Raw genomic sequence first — 16,183 nt, forward strand, 5'->3', positions numbered from 1 at the left:
AATTGCCTCTTTGTCTTTAATTCCGCTTAATTTGATTGAAGCAATCCAATTTTTATAAAAATGCACACTTTATTCTTATTGGTGTTAAATGGTGTTAAAATAAGTCTATTTCTTTTGTTTCTCCCCCACAATATTTGAGCTTCCATCTGTCGCAGTCATTTTCACTTCCCAACATTTAAAGCTGAGTTTAGCAGAGTTCATGAAACCATACTGTACATTCTAACAGCACTGCATATACTTATATGTATTAATATATGTATAAGCCATTTGTTTTTTATACAGTGGCTTACAAAATGAATCATAACCCTTAAACATTTTTCACATTTTGTCACCTTACACCTTTTTGTTTATTGAGTTGAAAGACAAACATAAAGTAGCCCATAATTGTGAAGTGGAATAAAAATCGATACACTCAACTTCATAATATTAGTTTTTCTGACAAAGTGATTTTGTGTTTTAGTCAGAAGAACTAATGTTATCAGGTTGAGTGAATTTACCGGCCAGTACAACTCAATACAGTGTTGGTTCATACAGCTTTCCTATAGGATCTTGGCAACCTTATTGTGTGATATATGTGTTGATTGTCAGGCCTTAATGTTGTAGGCTGTAAGAGCAATTCACCTTTATTTTGTTTCTTGTTGGCACAGAATGTTGGTTTAAAAAATCACACTGTTTGTTCTTGTGCTGCTTAGTTATGCAGTTGTCAGCATAGGTAATTCTACAAAACTGTGCTAAATATATTGAGAGTTTTTTTTAGATGTATATTAGATAAATTAAATAAACTAAATTCCTCAAGATTTCCAAACTTCCAAAAAACAAACAGTTGAACCAATTATGAACAAAACTCAGTTGAATTGAATAAACGTAACTGATTCAAGTTAGCATCGCTTTGACTCTGTGACACTGTGTTTTGGCTCAAATGTTTTGGTTAGGCTTGCTCCTGGTTTGACTTTTGCTTGTACTCATATCACGTTTGCTGGTTTAGCTCTGAATATTAAAATCACTTCCAAGTGATTTACGCCATTATTTACACTGGGGACTGTGTGTTCAGGGTGATGAGTAGTATTACTTTTTTCTGTAACACTGCACTTTGCAGTTAGGCCAAAAAGAACTGACCGGATATTCTAATACAGAGTTTGATGAAACAACATCTTGAAGGTGGGCTTGACAAAATAAGGTCGATACGGCCAAAAAATGCAGCCAGTGTTTGGAGTGATTTAAAGGACGCAACTGATGTATTCTTCACAGCCCTCAATTACCCACAATTCACTGCTCACCTCCAACAAAAAAAATAAATAAATTATTGCTGTAAAAAAATGAAAGAATATGACTTGTCTCACTGTAATCATGTGACATTCCCATGTGATATCACCACAAAGCCTCATTAGGCTGTTCTGTGTGTGTGACCAACAGGATTCTAAAGAGTCTAGCCAATGACAGCTTCCAACAATGACAGCTATTGACTTCCATTTACAGTTAAAACTGTTTCCCCTTTCCCTGTTAAGTTGCCAATAAATAAATACAAGTTGTTGCGCAATAGTGATAATATGGTTACAGCCCAGTTACTGCAGCTTCCAGATGGGACACTGTATTTCTTTTTAATGAGGCAAATGGATTCTGAAATCACATTATACCAGGGTTGATTGGTAATCATTGTTGCCATGCCAACATAGGCCTGTCCTTGAACCCTAAATACCAGCCGGCCCCCCACAGCTCAATTACCTGTGTCCCCCTCCTGGGACTGCATATACATATGTGCTTGAAAATTGAAAATTTGTGTGCATTGGTGTGTGTAAGCTGTGATTTATGATGACTATAACTGTTGCCTCTCTATCTGAAGCTGTGTTTTAGCTGTGCAGATGAACTAAACCAACCACATCTGTTTTCTGACAATTTGCTCCACTATATCTAATTATACAGGACTAATTACACTCTCTGTAATGTAATGTGCAGTTTAAAGTTATTTGAGCACTGATGATACATATGATATATCAGAAATGTGTACTGTCTATCACAATAACAAAATACATCACAATATGATCAAATATTGTAATTGTTTGTTTTTTTATTCTAACTCTCTGTTGTCAAATGGCATTTTCTCCATTTTTGAATATCTACATTAATTCACATTTGAAGGAACTTGCATATACCACCATATATAAAGCTCAGTAAAAAAAATAAAAGACCACTTAAAAATGATGAGTTTTTAATTTTACCAAATTGAAAACCTCTGGAATATAATCAAGAGGAAGATGGATGATCACAAGCCATCAAACCAAGATGAACTGCTTGACTTTTTTAACCAGAAGTGGCATTAAGTTATCCAAAAGCAGTGTGTAAGACTGGTGGAGGAGAACATGCCAAGATGTATGAAAACTGTGATTACAAGCCAAGGTTATTCATAAAACTTTATATAAACTTGTTTTCTTTGCATTATTTGAGGTCTGAAAGCTCTGAATCCTTTTTGGTATTTCAGCCATTTCTCATTTTCTGCAAACAAATGCGTCCACACGGAAACACCATTCCACTCAAAAACTCTAAAATGAACAGGAATTCTCTAAACATTCGGATGTGTTCTCGCAACTCCTCAGCAACAACTTCAACTTCAAATTTGTTCCACCAGGTGTTTGTTTGTCCAGGCCTGGTCCAGAATCTCCATTCGCGGTAAGGTTTGTACCTCCAGACAGGAGAGTCTGAAAAAATTGCATGAGGTGCATTTTGGTGCCTTTAAGCTGTAAACATGTTATTAATCATAAATCCATATATAAAATCCATAAATCGCAGAGAGAACAGGACTAATCCAGGCACTGTCCCTGTTTCAGGCTCATTCTGAGGCCAAGCTAATGTAAACAAAAAACAGACATGTGCAGACTCGCTGTGTGATGTCAGTGTTTTCAGAAAGATTCATTTTCCCCGTCCACACGGCTCTGCTGGTAGCATAGTTTTAAAAATCACCACCTTGGAAGGCGTTCTCGAAAAGCTCCGTTTTCAGTGACTGAAAACTTTTTGTGTGGATGGAAGGCCAAAACGAAGACAAAAACCTCTAAAGACGTTTTTAAAAATATCTGGATTCGTGTGGACGGGGCCTGAGATACTTTCTATTTGAATAAATACATTTGCACATCTTTAAATGGATCCTTTAGTTTGGTATTTTCTTCATCTTATGAATCAGAGCCCTCTGGCTCTTCTCTTTCTCTGCCGCTGTTTCCAAACGTGCTGCACAATCTGTTTACACACTTCTCTTTCTAATGAAGTTTGACAGATTGTAGGGTGGGCGTGTCCTTCGAGATTTCCTGTGTTCCTATTGGCCAGTTTCACCAATTACAGTGGATAGGGTGATGAGGTATATTTCTGTGCTGCGTTATTGCAAAGCTATTAATAGACACATTAAGGAAAAGCGAGTTTAACTCAAGAGGGCTAATATAAGATTTTTTTTGTTGTGTAGAATTACAAAGTTTGTGAATTCCTTCCTGACACTGTGGACCCTTGTAAGCCCACATAGCGTAACATTTCAATCGCATTTTTCCACATAGTTTAAACAAAAAAAAAAGTTTTGAGAATCTGGACCTTAAATCCAGTTTCCAGGATTTTGTTAACATTGCTACATCATTATACCTCTTCCACCAGCCTGGACCATTAACACAAAGCACTTCAGGTCCATAGATTCAGGCAGTTGATGCCTATTTCTGACTCTACCATGGTCTTCTAATGCGAGCACTACAATGTTGAATGTCAAGCTTGAATGATTAGATAATGGCATGAATGAGTAGATGACCAGGTCTTGCTAATAGTGTCCTTAATCAATATTAGAAGTAATGGACTCTTTTTCAGGCATGATCAGTATTGTAGAGCCTGGGTCTCAGATGTAAGTCTATCTTTTTTTGTGTCTTTATGCAAATTTGGCCTTTTCCTTTGGTGGCTGTGAAAGATGAATTAAATAATTGCTTATGATTGCTCACTGACATTTACATATGGCAGACGAATGGCATGGCAACACGGCCATATCTGATGAAAGAGCTTATTATTTTTTGTGCGTCATATAAAGTCTGTATCTTGTAATAAATCTGAGTATTTGAAACACTAGGCACATGTTTATTCTAGGGATAGAGTGGAAATCAGGAGCTGACGAGCTGCATATTTTTTGGTTAGTAGAACATTTTCTGAATGTTACAGATATTGTTATTGGAATGTTCAATCTGTCAAGTTTCCTGGATGTTCTTAGAATGTTTAATTTAATGTTTTTGAACAATCTGCTCATGTTTCTGTTTCAACCTTTAGTTTTGGGAATGTTTACTTTTAACATTACTTTGTAATGTTTCGGTAAAGTATAGCTGGGAACATTATGTGAGAAATGTTCTAATAACATTGTGATGCAAAGTAATTTTATGTCACACATTTTCAGAATGTTCCTGGAACATTATTTCTGTAACATTACAGGCTAATCTTCCTGGAGCCTTTTCAAAACGTTGCTAAATGTTCTTATAATGTTCTCTGCTGGCTGGGAGATGGTTCAGTATTTTCTCTGGCTGGTAGAGAGGGGGCAGTCTGAATGTACAGTGTGAATCTCCTGTGTTGGAGGTGCCAGACGTGTTTATAGCACATAGTGGAAGAGGTGAGGTTGTGGATAAATCTTGGGGGTCCTCGCTTTCACCTCTTCCTGATGATGTGCGCCGGTGGGTGGGTGATACATAAAGTGTGAGCACTTTGTTTTATTGATCTGACACTAATGCCGCCCAAGCCTCTCTCCCCCCATCTCTTTCCATCTCACCATCTTTCCATCCCCCACCCTCCTCTCACACCCCCTCCCCTTCCTCTCCAGTGACAGGGATGGGATTACTGCCCCCCAAAATCACGTCCCCCATGAATTTCAGGGTGAAAGAGCGAGAGAGGAGGGAGGTGTGATGTGTGTGTGTGTATGTATGCTTATGTGTGTGTGTGTGTGTGTGTGTGGAGTGTCATGGGGAGGGGATGCTCCCTTGATAGAGGCCCTCCCACTGATATGTGGGGACTAAATCAAAGATCATAGCCTTTATCCTCCACTCTGAGACCCTTCCCCCATCTTTACCCCCAAAAGATCTTTCATGTCAGTTCTTTCAGAGATTTCTCTCTGACGGGCTACAACACGCACGCTTGATTAACTGCTTAAAGCAGCACTCCCTGACATTATTTCTGTTAAATTGAAAGCAGTAGTCAGGAGGGGACAAAATATTCTAATCTAGCTGTAGATATTTTAAAGTAAACAACAAAGCACTGTTGTAAGTCGCTCTGGATAAGGGCATCTGCTTAATGCCTTAAATGTAAATGTAAATGAAATGAATGGAAACAGTGTCCTGCCACTATCATCTCTGGTTGTTGTCTCAATTTTTTTTTTTTTTTTTTTTTAATATTTCATAAATTAATTAGCAAAATAAATGTACTACTCAATCTACTCAAAAACACACAGAATTTCACACAGGATTAAGCTGCATTAAGACTGCTCTCAGCAATCACACTTTCTTACCAGAGAGGTCTCTAAATCCCCAAAACTTACAAACTGTTGCTTTAAGTTTCAGACTTCTACTCCACATATGATCTGGGGGCTGTTCCACAAAGCGAGCTTAAAAAAGCGGCGCTTATTTGAGTAATCCTCGCTTGAGTTAGCCAAACAATTCACTTCCAGCTCGTTCCGTTCCACTAATGCAATTCAGACTCAACCTGTTCCCACTAATCAAGCCAGGCTTTTTTAATTAAGGCTCACACGCGTCCTCAGTAATCGAGCCCTGAAAAGCCGAGAAAAATGTTAAAAGAGGTGAAGGAATTAAATGGATCAGTTAAATTTACTTAAATGATTTGAGAAAATCACTTGCCCTAAAAATAAAAAAGTAATGTTTATTGAAATCTTCTTAACATTTTAGTTAACATAGATCGTAAACTAAATTAATAGATATTTTCTTTTGTTCTGGACTTTCCAGGGTGTACTCTGCATACAAATTGTATGTTTAAGTAAATAAAACATTTGTGCTTAACCATAATTTTAATGTCATTCAACTAAAACATACATCTGAAAGACTCAAATATAAACACAGAAAGAAAATGTTATAAAGTGAAAAGGTATAGCACACAGCCTGCACAGAGCTAACAGCTTAGCGTTTTTTTTTATAGCCTACAGCATTATGGCCCGATAATTATTCACAATACAAAAGCTACAATTTTACCCAAGGTAACATAGGGGGAATGACTACACACTGACAGTGAATGTCAGAAATTGTGGGCGTACTCCCAGTATGCAAATAAATGGTGCCAGAACCCAATGGAAAAGAAGCTGCCAATGGCAGCTGACAAAACACAGTTATTATTAGCTGATTTAACTCTCCATTTGGATGTATAAATTGACAACAAATGTTTAACTCAATAGTTCTGTAATGTTTGGAAATATCCATTTTTTTTTAGACTTAAGCACTTCAGTGCAAATGGGTGGGCCGAACATGCTATTAATTTAATGGTTGGGATCAGATTAGATTTACTTAAAAAAAGATAATGTTTAAGACTCATATTTAAAAGAGACATAATTAGACTAAACAACAAAGTATTTAATTAAGTTGAACCTAGAACCCTTTATTCTCCCAGTGTGTAGCTTAGTTTAAATTGTTCAGTCAAATAAATCATTTTAAGTGAAGTGTACTGAATGTAAGTTAATATTACTCAAATGCAAAAAAATATATACATACATTTATTTAAAATTGTGTTACACAGAAACCCCAGTAAGTTAAGCCTACTCAAATCATTTGAGGTAATTCATTAGCTCAAATGAATTAAGTTTTCAATTAAGTTTTTTTTGGTAACTTATGATATTGTACAAAGGTTCACCTTTAAGTTCAACAGACAAACCACAAGTACTTGACACTCAAAATATGGTGTACCTGAAACTTACCTTTTTAAATTAAAATGACATAAAGCTGTTTTTATATCCAAACATTCTAAACTAAAGGTGGCACCACTAATTAAGGAAAATAAACAATGACATCTAAATAAGTTCAATTAACATAGAGCAGAGCCAACACAAAGTTACCAGCTCAGAAAAAATGCTTTTTCCAGCCAATAACACATATACCAGGCAGACAACCACATTATATGATGAACAACTTTTCTTAAGGTAGCCCAGGAGGGATCACTACACACAGAAAATGAGGGACACAGCTTGTATGCAAATATATTGTGCCAGAAGCCTATAGAGAAGAAGCTGTTAATGGCAACAGACTAAACTCAGGTATTATAAGTTGGTTCAACTCAAAGATCCCAGTTTGAATGTATTTGTGCCAACAAATGTTCAGCTAACTCAAAATTGTTGAGTATTGTTTAGAAATTTCCAGTTGTTTGTGAAACAGACTTATTTATTCAAGTTTAAACAAACTTGGTTTACAGTGCCAGTTAGCCCCATGGTGTATTCAGATATAATGGTTGAGATACTACAAACCAAATATTAGTTACATGAAATGACAAGGTGTAAACAGTTTCTGAATGTTGATTAATGTTTATGTGAACAACATGTAAAATGATCACACTGATTGTTTTTAGTCAGAATCTTTTTTATGATTCCAGATAAATCCATGGCTGTTAAAATAAAACTCCCTCATTTCGCAACTACAAGTGTTTCCACTCTTCTCGGAAAGGCAGTACACAAGACTGTAGGAGTCATTTAGACAAAAGACCATTTGTGAGGTCAGCCGCTAATGTTGAGCAAGAAAGGCTGGCGTGCAAATCATTTTCCAGTTCATTCCAGTGGTTGAGGTAAGGCTCTGTGCAGGCCACTAGAGTTCTTGTAAATTAAGCTCATTAATCCATGGCATTTTACACCTTTATTTGAAAACTAGTGCACATTATCTCATGCATACCTTATAACACACAAAAAATAAAGCAAACACAAGTAACAAAACGTAAAAACAAATGACCAAGCCAGACAAGAAAAAATGAAACAAAAACAACTAGATTAAAAAAAAAAAAACTAAGAAAACTAAGAGATTCAGCTTTACAAAAAACATGAGAGTCATACAACAAGCACAACCAAAACTCCTACAAACCAGAGAGAAGCTCCCAAAGCAGAAAGAAGCTACACAGCACACAAAAGCCTCCACAAGAAACACTTAAACAAAGGGACATATATACACAAGGAGGGTAAGGAACACCTAGGGGAAGGAAGCAAGGGGTTGGGGTTACAAACAAGACACAAGGTGACAACACTAAACGCTAGGGCAGGGCTAGGGTGGAGACAAGACGATATAACACAGGGCCATGTGCTCGAAGAGCAACAGAAAGAAACAAAAAATGCCACACACAAGACTATGCAACAGCATGTATAAAATGGGAAATGGTCTTACTCAACAAAGTTTTTAAATAAACTGAATATTTTTATTTATTTTAATGTGTACAACTTGGATCCTATTTAGAGAAAGGTCAGGTGATGCACACATCAATGCTTTATTAATACACTGACTCCTCAAACTCTGACTGCAACAATCAGCAGCTATGAGCTCCTCTAAGCAGCTGCGTAGAACTTTCATTGGTATATAATAGCAATACATTCTTATGTATCTAAATTTAAGACAGAAATAGTGATAAACAGGAACAGTCAACAGGAGGTTCTCCTTCAGTTGTTCACCAACGTGTGTTTCAGAACTTTCGAATCGGACAGTTCTTTCCGCCTGACACTCTGGCTGAAACTCCACCCTCTTTGACTAGGTCTGCCTAACAACAGAGCGATCTATATACTGATTGGCTCAACAAGACATTATAATATGCAGCCGATGGATTGGCAAGCGTGAGAAATACCGTGTGTGGCGTGTGAGCGTGTGAACTCGCTGAGGTGCGTGTGTCACACACTCAAAGCGTGAGATTTGAGAACACTGATCAGTGGAAATCATGATGGGAGTGATCCAGCAGGTAATGAGGAAGTCTGTAAACCTAGATTTTTTTCCTATTATTTGATTATACATGTTAGTGCATGTAAACACATTGATCTGATTACTGATAAAATCTGATTCTTTCACAGGATTATTAAGGTGATGTAAACACGTTTAATGGTCTCTAGAAAACAAAACTTAAAATTGTTAAAATGTTGAATTGTGCGAAAAACTATAGCAAACTGATTGCTTTAACTAACATTATTAAGTTTCTTGTTAAATAATCTGTGTTGGCAAAATTTACAAACTGTAGTTGAACCCTAATTGAGGCCAAGTTAACTACTCTGCACTACTGCACATGCTCAGTTTTACTCTTTAGTTAATTCTTCTTGGCTTTTCACTTCACTACAGACTTTTTGAAGAAAACTTTTTATCCCAAGAACACCGTTTTATCCCAACTACTACTGACTGCAGCCTGCAGGAAGGTGGAGTTGGACGTCCAGTGTGTCCAGCTGCGCCCACTTTGTTCACATCACGCCTCTTCAATCTGGCAAACTTGTAGTGTACACACAGCATTTAAGCCGGGAAAAAAAACTGCCCTGTACATTGTTTACTTTTGTTCAGAGCGGAGCTAAGACATGACGCTGACAAGGTGGGAGGAGCTGGATGCGGTGGATGTCGCCTTTCCGCAGGCTGCAGTAAGTACCCTCTTTTTCATTGGCTCCTGGAAGCATATATTTGCATATTGGGCGTGTCCTTTCACCTGTCACACACCATCAGTGTGTAGTCATGCTCCACAGGCTGCCTTCTCTTTTGATTAACGTATACTTCTTTTTAGAAAAGCAACTGCCCAGCCTCAGTTTTGAAACTATAAAAGCAAATTGTTATGTTTTGTGTTGCTCAATGTGAAAATATGGTTGCTGGTTTGAGCTGGTAATATCTATGTTATCCTAAGCCCGTATGACTAACAGCAGCACAGACATGTAACAGCTGTAAGATCCTATTTCTAAATTGCTAATTAAATAAACAGAAAATATGTATTAATATGAATAATATAAAATGAATCATTGCCATTTTTTTTGTTGATTTTAAAGTCAGCAGAACTTTAATTAGGCCAACTGAAAATATTTATAAATAAAAAATAAACATAATTTTTTCTAAACTAAAGATTTGTAGTTGGCACAGCTGGTGGCGGTTTTCTTAAAAAATTAAGTCAATATTTAGCAACAAAACTCGAAAATATAATACAGTAAGTTGCTTTGATTGGATTTGAATGCATTTAGGCAGCATATTTTATTCAACAATTTGTGTGCAATAATATTTTTTTTTTCTAGTTTTTCCCCATTTTCTCCCCAATTTTGCTCAGCCAATTACCCAACCCACTCGTTAGGACTACCTCTATCATTAGTGATGTCCCAACACACCAGAAGGGTGAAGCCTAACACATGCTTCCTCCAACACATGTGAAGCCAGACCCCTTTTTGTTTTCAAACTGCTGATGATGCAGCATTGTTGAATAGCTTACAGTGTGCTTGGAGGAAAGTGCAGCGACTCAGTTCTGATACATCAGCTCACAGATGCTTTGTGCTGCGGATATTACTCTTTTAGTGATGTGGGGAGGGAGCGTGGCCAATTTTGCTTCCTCTGAGCGAAGGCAGCTGATGGCAAACCTGCATGAGTGGGGGTCCGAGTGTGCAACAAATTCTTAATCGAGATCCTTATATCTGGATTTATTCACCACCACTGGGAACAATCCTGGCGGTAAAAAGGATTTTCCATTAAACCCCTACGATTCTGTAAATCATGCTTTGGTTCTTTACTCCCTTTACATCAGTTTTATAGACCCTACAGTATAACCGTGTGGGACCCCACCAAATATTCTAAAGCAAATGATTGTTAAATAATTCAGAATAGTTTCTGCATTCTGATCTAAACCGAATAATACGTCTAGTATTTAATGAGTTGTTTAACCACTTTGAATTACTTGTTCACATTTGTCAATCTAATGTTACAAAAATGATTAAAGAAAGTCCTCTTTTGTAAGATAAACATAATTAAATTCTCTTTCAGGCCTTGTCGCTATAAGTGTGTTTGTGTTGCAGGTCTGTGATGTGTTGCAGTGTGACGGGTTTAATGAGGACACGCCCCTCCTGACCGCCGCCCTCACCGTCCGGGTGAAGCCTGCCTCTCATTCATTCACGCACGTCTCTCCCATCTTCATCATATGTAGAGCGGCGGAAAACAGCACACCGCGGCTGCAGTGCTTCACTCTCATTGTCTATCCGTGGAGGAAAATACCCGTGGTGCTGAATATCGCACTGGTGTTGTGAGTTTCTGATGGTTCTGGCGTTTTTTGACCAATCGCTGCTCTGTTGTTGTTAGCATAAACAACACGTGCGTGCGCCTGGCAGACCCGCTGTCCAATAGGAGCACTCTCACAGAGAAGTCCCCGCCCCTCCATAGAGAGCGCATCTGAGAATTCTCCAATAAGAAAACGCTCTTTTACTAAAATGTATAAAACTAAAATAAATCAGTAGTACATTATTTTATTAACTTAATTATAATTTAATTATAAAAAAAGTAAATATGAATAAAAATGAAGCGGAACCGTTTACTTACATTTAATATACACACACATTAGATACTTATATTTTATACAAAGTTTTTTTTACATACATATACTCTATATACAGTCATTGGGTCAAATCATTGTTAAGGGTCTTCTTTACAATTGAGTTTAGACTATAAGTCAAAACTAGAATTGTGTCAACAAAGAAAATCTGCAAAAAAATTTTTTTTGCTTTGTTCATGTACAATAATTTTCTGACTGTGGTGATACAGTAGATGAATAAAAACGTGGAAAGAAAATATTAATCATTAATAATAATATTTTATAATATTTTGTATTAATTTTTATAATAATTAATACATATTTTTTAAATTTCTTTTTAATTTGTTTTTAATGTATTGTATTATTTATTATATAATAATTACATTCATTATTTCGAATGTATTAATACATATTTAATTATATATGTTATATATATTTTTCATATTAATTATTATCTATCTGTCTGTATATCTATCTAACTAGTAAATAATTAGTAAATATTATGTAAACAATTACCAACAGAATAATAAATACGCTCTAAATAAAGCCAGTAAAACTAGTAATTAGATAAAACTTTGAAATGAAGAGCTCAGTCTGTCAGCTGTACAGTCGCTCGACTCCAATCACAGCAGCGTGGAAACCGTCTCCGAGCGTCCTCCAATCAGCGCGCGCTGTGAAGACAGTCGCTACGCACCGTCCAATCACGGAGCTCCGGAGACCGTCGCGAAGCGTCCTCCAATCAGCGTGCGCCGGAGCCGAGCAGCCCGCGCTGCGCGGCGGAGTGGCGAAGCTGAGCTGCTGCAGGTGGGGCTCGGTAAGGGTACGCGCCGGACGGATCGGCCGTGTCTCCGCAGGTAAGGACGCGTTACCGGGCCGAGCTTAGCCTGACCGCGGCTGTGGAGGGGCCTGCTGGGGGGGAGCGGGGGGAGAGAGCCGCGCTGTCCGGGAGGATGGGTTATGGCGCTGCTGAGAGGAGGTACCGCAATGCAGAGCAGTTGTGGTGTGTTGTGACCGTTAGAGAGAGGTGTTTACTGGACTGTTTCTGATGTGTTTCACTGTGTTCACTGGGCTGGTGTCAGGGTCACACTTATTTATCATCATGTGCTGCTGGGAGCTCCTCCGGTCCGGGGTGTCTTGGATGTGAGGCCGGCTTAGCTTGCTGTGTGCTTGGGCCAGTTGGTTTTTGCACCTGTCCTGAAATAGTAATGCTCTGGGCAGCACAGTTAGTGGGTGGAAGAAGCAGTGTAGAACCTGCGTGTGTGTGTGTGTGTGTGTGTGTGTGTGTGTGTGTGTGTGTGTGCACTGACACACTCTCCATCAGCACCCAGCAGCAGTACCGGTGGAGAGATGGGTGATCAGGAACAGATTTACTGATGCTTTTTTACTGATGGATATTAGATTAGATTAGATAGATAGATAATTAGAGAGATACTCCAAAACAGGTAGACTGAAAGACTGACACATATAGATAGCTAGAAAGACAGACAGACAGACAGACAGACAGATAGATAGATAGATAGATAGATAGATAGATAGACAGATAGATAGACATATAAATAGATAGATAGATAGACAGATAGATAGACAGATAATTTGAGATATAGCCCAAAACAGGTAGACTAGATAGATAAATAGACAGACACACCAAAAACAGGTAGACTGAAAGACTGACAGATATAGAAAGCTAGGAAGACATATAGATATATAGATGGATAGAAATATTGATAGATAGACCAAAAACATGTAGCCAGAAAGACTGTCATATAGATAGCAAGGAGAGAAAGGTAGATATATAGAGATATTTAGGCAGATTTTAGACACAGATAGATAGATAAAAAGAGAGAACAATATTTAGATAGATATAGACAGCTAGATAGCCATATAGATAGATAGGTGGCATATCTCCCAGCTGCAGTGCTCTATGGGAGTCTCTGTCTAGGCAGCTTGCTACATATGCGAGTCTGAGGACCTCCAGGCATGCAGACACAGCCCAGGAATGGACATTAGGGCTTAGAAATATTACACGTCATGTAGTAGCCCCGGGTGTACCATGAGCCTGACCCCCTCCCCTGCTTAGCCTCATCCCACCAGTACTGATAAGAAGTGACTATTTTCTCCATCAGCTCAGACAAAGTGATCCCAAGCCCACAGCCAGCAGCAGCAGGTGTGGTTCACCCTCTCAGATTTCTTACATTTGATAGCATTCCAGCTGAAAAACACAGCCTGGCCTGCTCAGGCTGATTAAGCTGGTTAAAAGCTGGTTGAGTTTGATGGTTTAGTTGATATATAAGCATTGTCAGATTGGCCAATCTAGATAATTGGTAAGACCATGTTTGAACAAACAAGACCAAGCTGATTGACTAGCATGACCTGGATGGCCAAAAATGACCAAAATCAAATGTATGATACACTATGATGGTCAAGAGCTAGTTAGCCAGCTTGCTACTCAGCATAATGATATGTTCTTTAAATTACCAGCGTTTTAACCAAATTGACCATTGAAAAAGAGCATCATATACTGTCTAAAACCAGTTATCTGCAAAAACTAGTCTTTTGCTGGATGGTTCAGGAGGCATGTCACAGAGAAGTGCATTTGATGTGCTGTAAGAATGCCATGCCACAGTTTCTTAGACCTCTGTATGTCAGTCAGTCTAACAGTCTAACGAGACAAAGTTTGCCCTTGAAAAAGCATATGACCCATCCCTGTCAGTCACACAGCAGTCCAGAGGCAGCTCAGCTATGCATAACATAAGTAGTGCAGACATCCAGACTCAGCATCACACTGTGGAGGAGCACACTTAAATAAATGTGTATGCTTGAGATGAACGATCAGTTAAAGCCTGCTTTAATTGGCTGTATCTCTCTGTAGTGTAGAGAGTGTCCTCTTGAGATAGCTTAAAACCCTTCTTAGGCTGCCATCTTGCCTCCCCCCAGTGCCCTAAGGGTAGTCCACACGCTCTAAAGACATGGAGGTTAGGGGGAAAAAAGCTCTTTTTTTATGACTCCTGCTGGGATGGGGCTTATGCCTGTGCATTTTCTCTCAGGGGGGGAGATGATTATACTGGACGGTCGGCTTGCACTCATTACATTAAGGTCAGTACAGTCAGACAGGAGTGCATATGGGTGAAAAGCAGTTCAGGCAGTGGCTTGTAGTCTTCTTGGCATGTTTTTTTGCTGGTCATTCAGAGCCAAGTCTGATGTTTTATGCTTTTCCTCAGGGCAAATTTCGTTTTCAGGGTATTTTTTTTAACATTTCGGTATTCCAGTGTCAAGCCTGGACGTCACACTGCGTATTGGATTTGTGACATTAGTTGCGACCTGTTGCCCTCCATGCTTTGAAACAGCAGGAATGTGAAGCTGATAAATGTCAGCAGCAGCAAGCCCCTGTTCTCTGCTGTCATCTGCAACCCGGTGGTCGTCGTGAACCCTGTGCTCTGAAGGTTTAGTAAAGGAGATGGTGATTTCTAGGCTTGCCATAATAACTATTTTAGTTTGGACGATATTTTGTCTGAAAAATAATTGTGATGAATTATATTATTGTGTTTTTAAGACTAGGGATGGGAAAATATATCGATATATCATATTGTTTTTGTTGTATATAATATCAATATTGTTACTGAAACACAGCCACTCTAAACTTCCTAAGACTCACCCCCCAAAAGTTACTGCTTTATTAGTCCACTTGGTGGTGCTAATTAAATGAGTAGGGTAAAATTGGTTGAAGAATATTGATTGGCAAATAAATCCATAATTCCTGGTATTTGCTTATTTATTAGTATTTTATCCTCTTGAGTAACACAGATGCTGTGAAGTATTGTGGAGCTACACAATCACAATTAGTGTGTAATGCAACATTGCAGACGTTTCAATAAAGGAAAGATCTGGCGATGCGTCTGGTCATGACAGACTACCTGTGTCTTTAAGCCAAGCTCTTCAGGTGGCTGCAGTATGTGGATGAGCATTGTCCTGCTGAAACTGCGCATAGAATGTACATTTAAAAGAAGTAAGGCTGCTGATTGCAGTACCTTATTATCGTAACATTGGGTTGTCAAATTGCTATTGCAGAAAAAAGCACCCCACACCATTAAACCAGGCCTCCTGGTCATGCGATAACAATCTGTTGATCTTGTGCACATTTGCTGGTTTTCGTCAAGATGAAAGCAGGACTTGTTACTGAAGGTGACCTGCTGCCATTCTGAGTCACTACATGATGGTCTGGCACAACTATCCACTATCCACAAGTTTTATTCCTATTGGTTAATTCCTTCTGGGTGCATGATGAGACACTAATTTTAACTTGTATATTAGTAATATTCAAATATTTGAAGTGGAATGTAAGTTTTTTAAATGAAATGAAATTAAATACATTTATGTTTTAGTCAATATACAACACACTAAAAATTGATTTTGTGTTTTAGTCAACCAATATTATGAATTTGATTGAACTTACTGATCAGTACAACTCAGTAAAATTAGTTAAGAGAACTTCAACCTAAAAACTTGAATTAAAAATGTTTTTTGAGCCAATGAAAAAATGTGATTTGAACCAGATTTTAGTAAACTGCACGTGTCAATGCTCTTTCTACAGTGTTGGTTCATACAGCTTTCTCATAAGGCTTCTGGCACCATATATTTGCATAGTGGGGGTGTGGCCTCTCCCTTACTTACCATCTTTGTGTTGTCTGTTACCCAAAGC

The 16,183-nt window shown here is 38.2% G+C and overlaps 1 protein-coding gene across 1 annotated transcript in view; it reads left to right on the plus strand.

Annotated features, from left to right (window-relative positions):
- Positions 1-12,236: 12,236 nt before the first annotated feature.
- The window catches only part of cntn1a (contactin 1a), a 129,902-nt gene continuing 125,955 nt past the window's right edge, over positions 12,237-16,183 (plus strand). The window contains exon 1 of the mRNA XM_022672333.2: positions 12,237-12,341. The gene's annotated coding sequence lies outside the window, so the exon portion shown is untranslated. The remainder of the gene's footprint in view (positions 12,342-16,183) is intronic.

The sequence above is a fragment of the Astyanax mexicanus genome, chromosome 2 (assembly GCF_023375975.1).
Source record: "Astyanax mexicanus isolate ESR-SI-001 chromosome 2, AstMex3_surface, whole genome shotgun sequence".
Taxonomy (NCBI): domain Eukaryota; kingdom Metazoa; phylum Chordata; class Actinopteri; order Characiformes; family Acestrorhamphidae; genus Astyanax; species Astyanax mexicanus.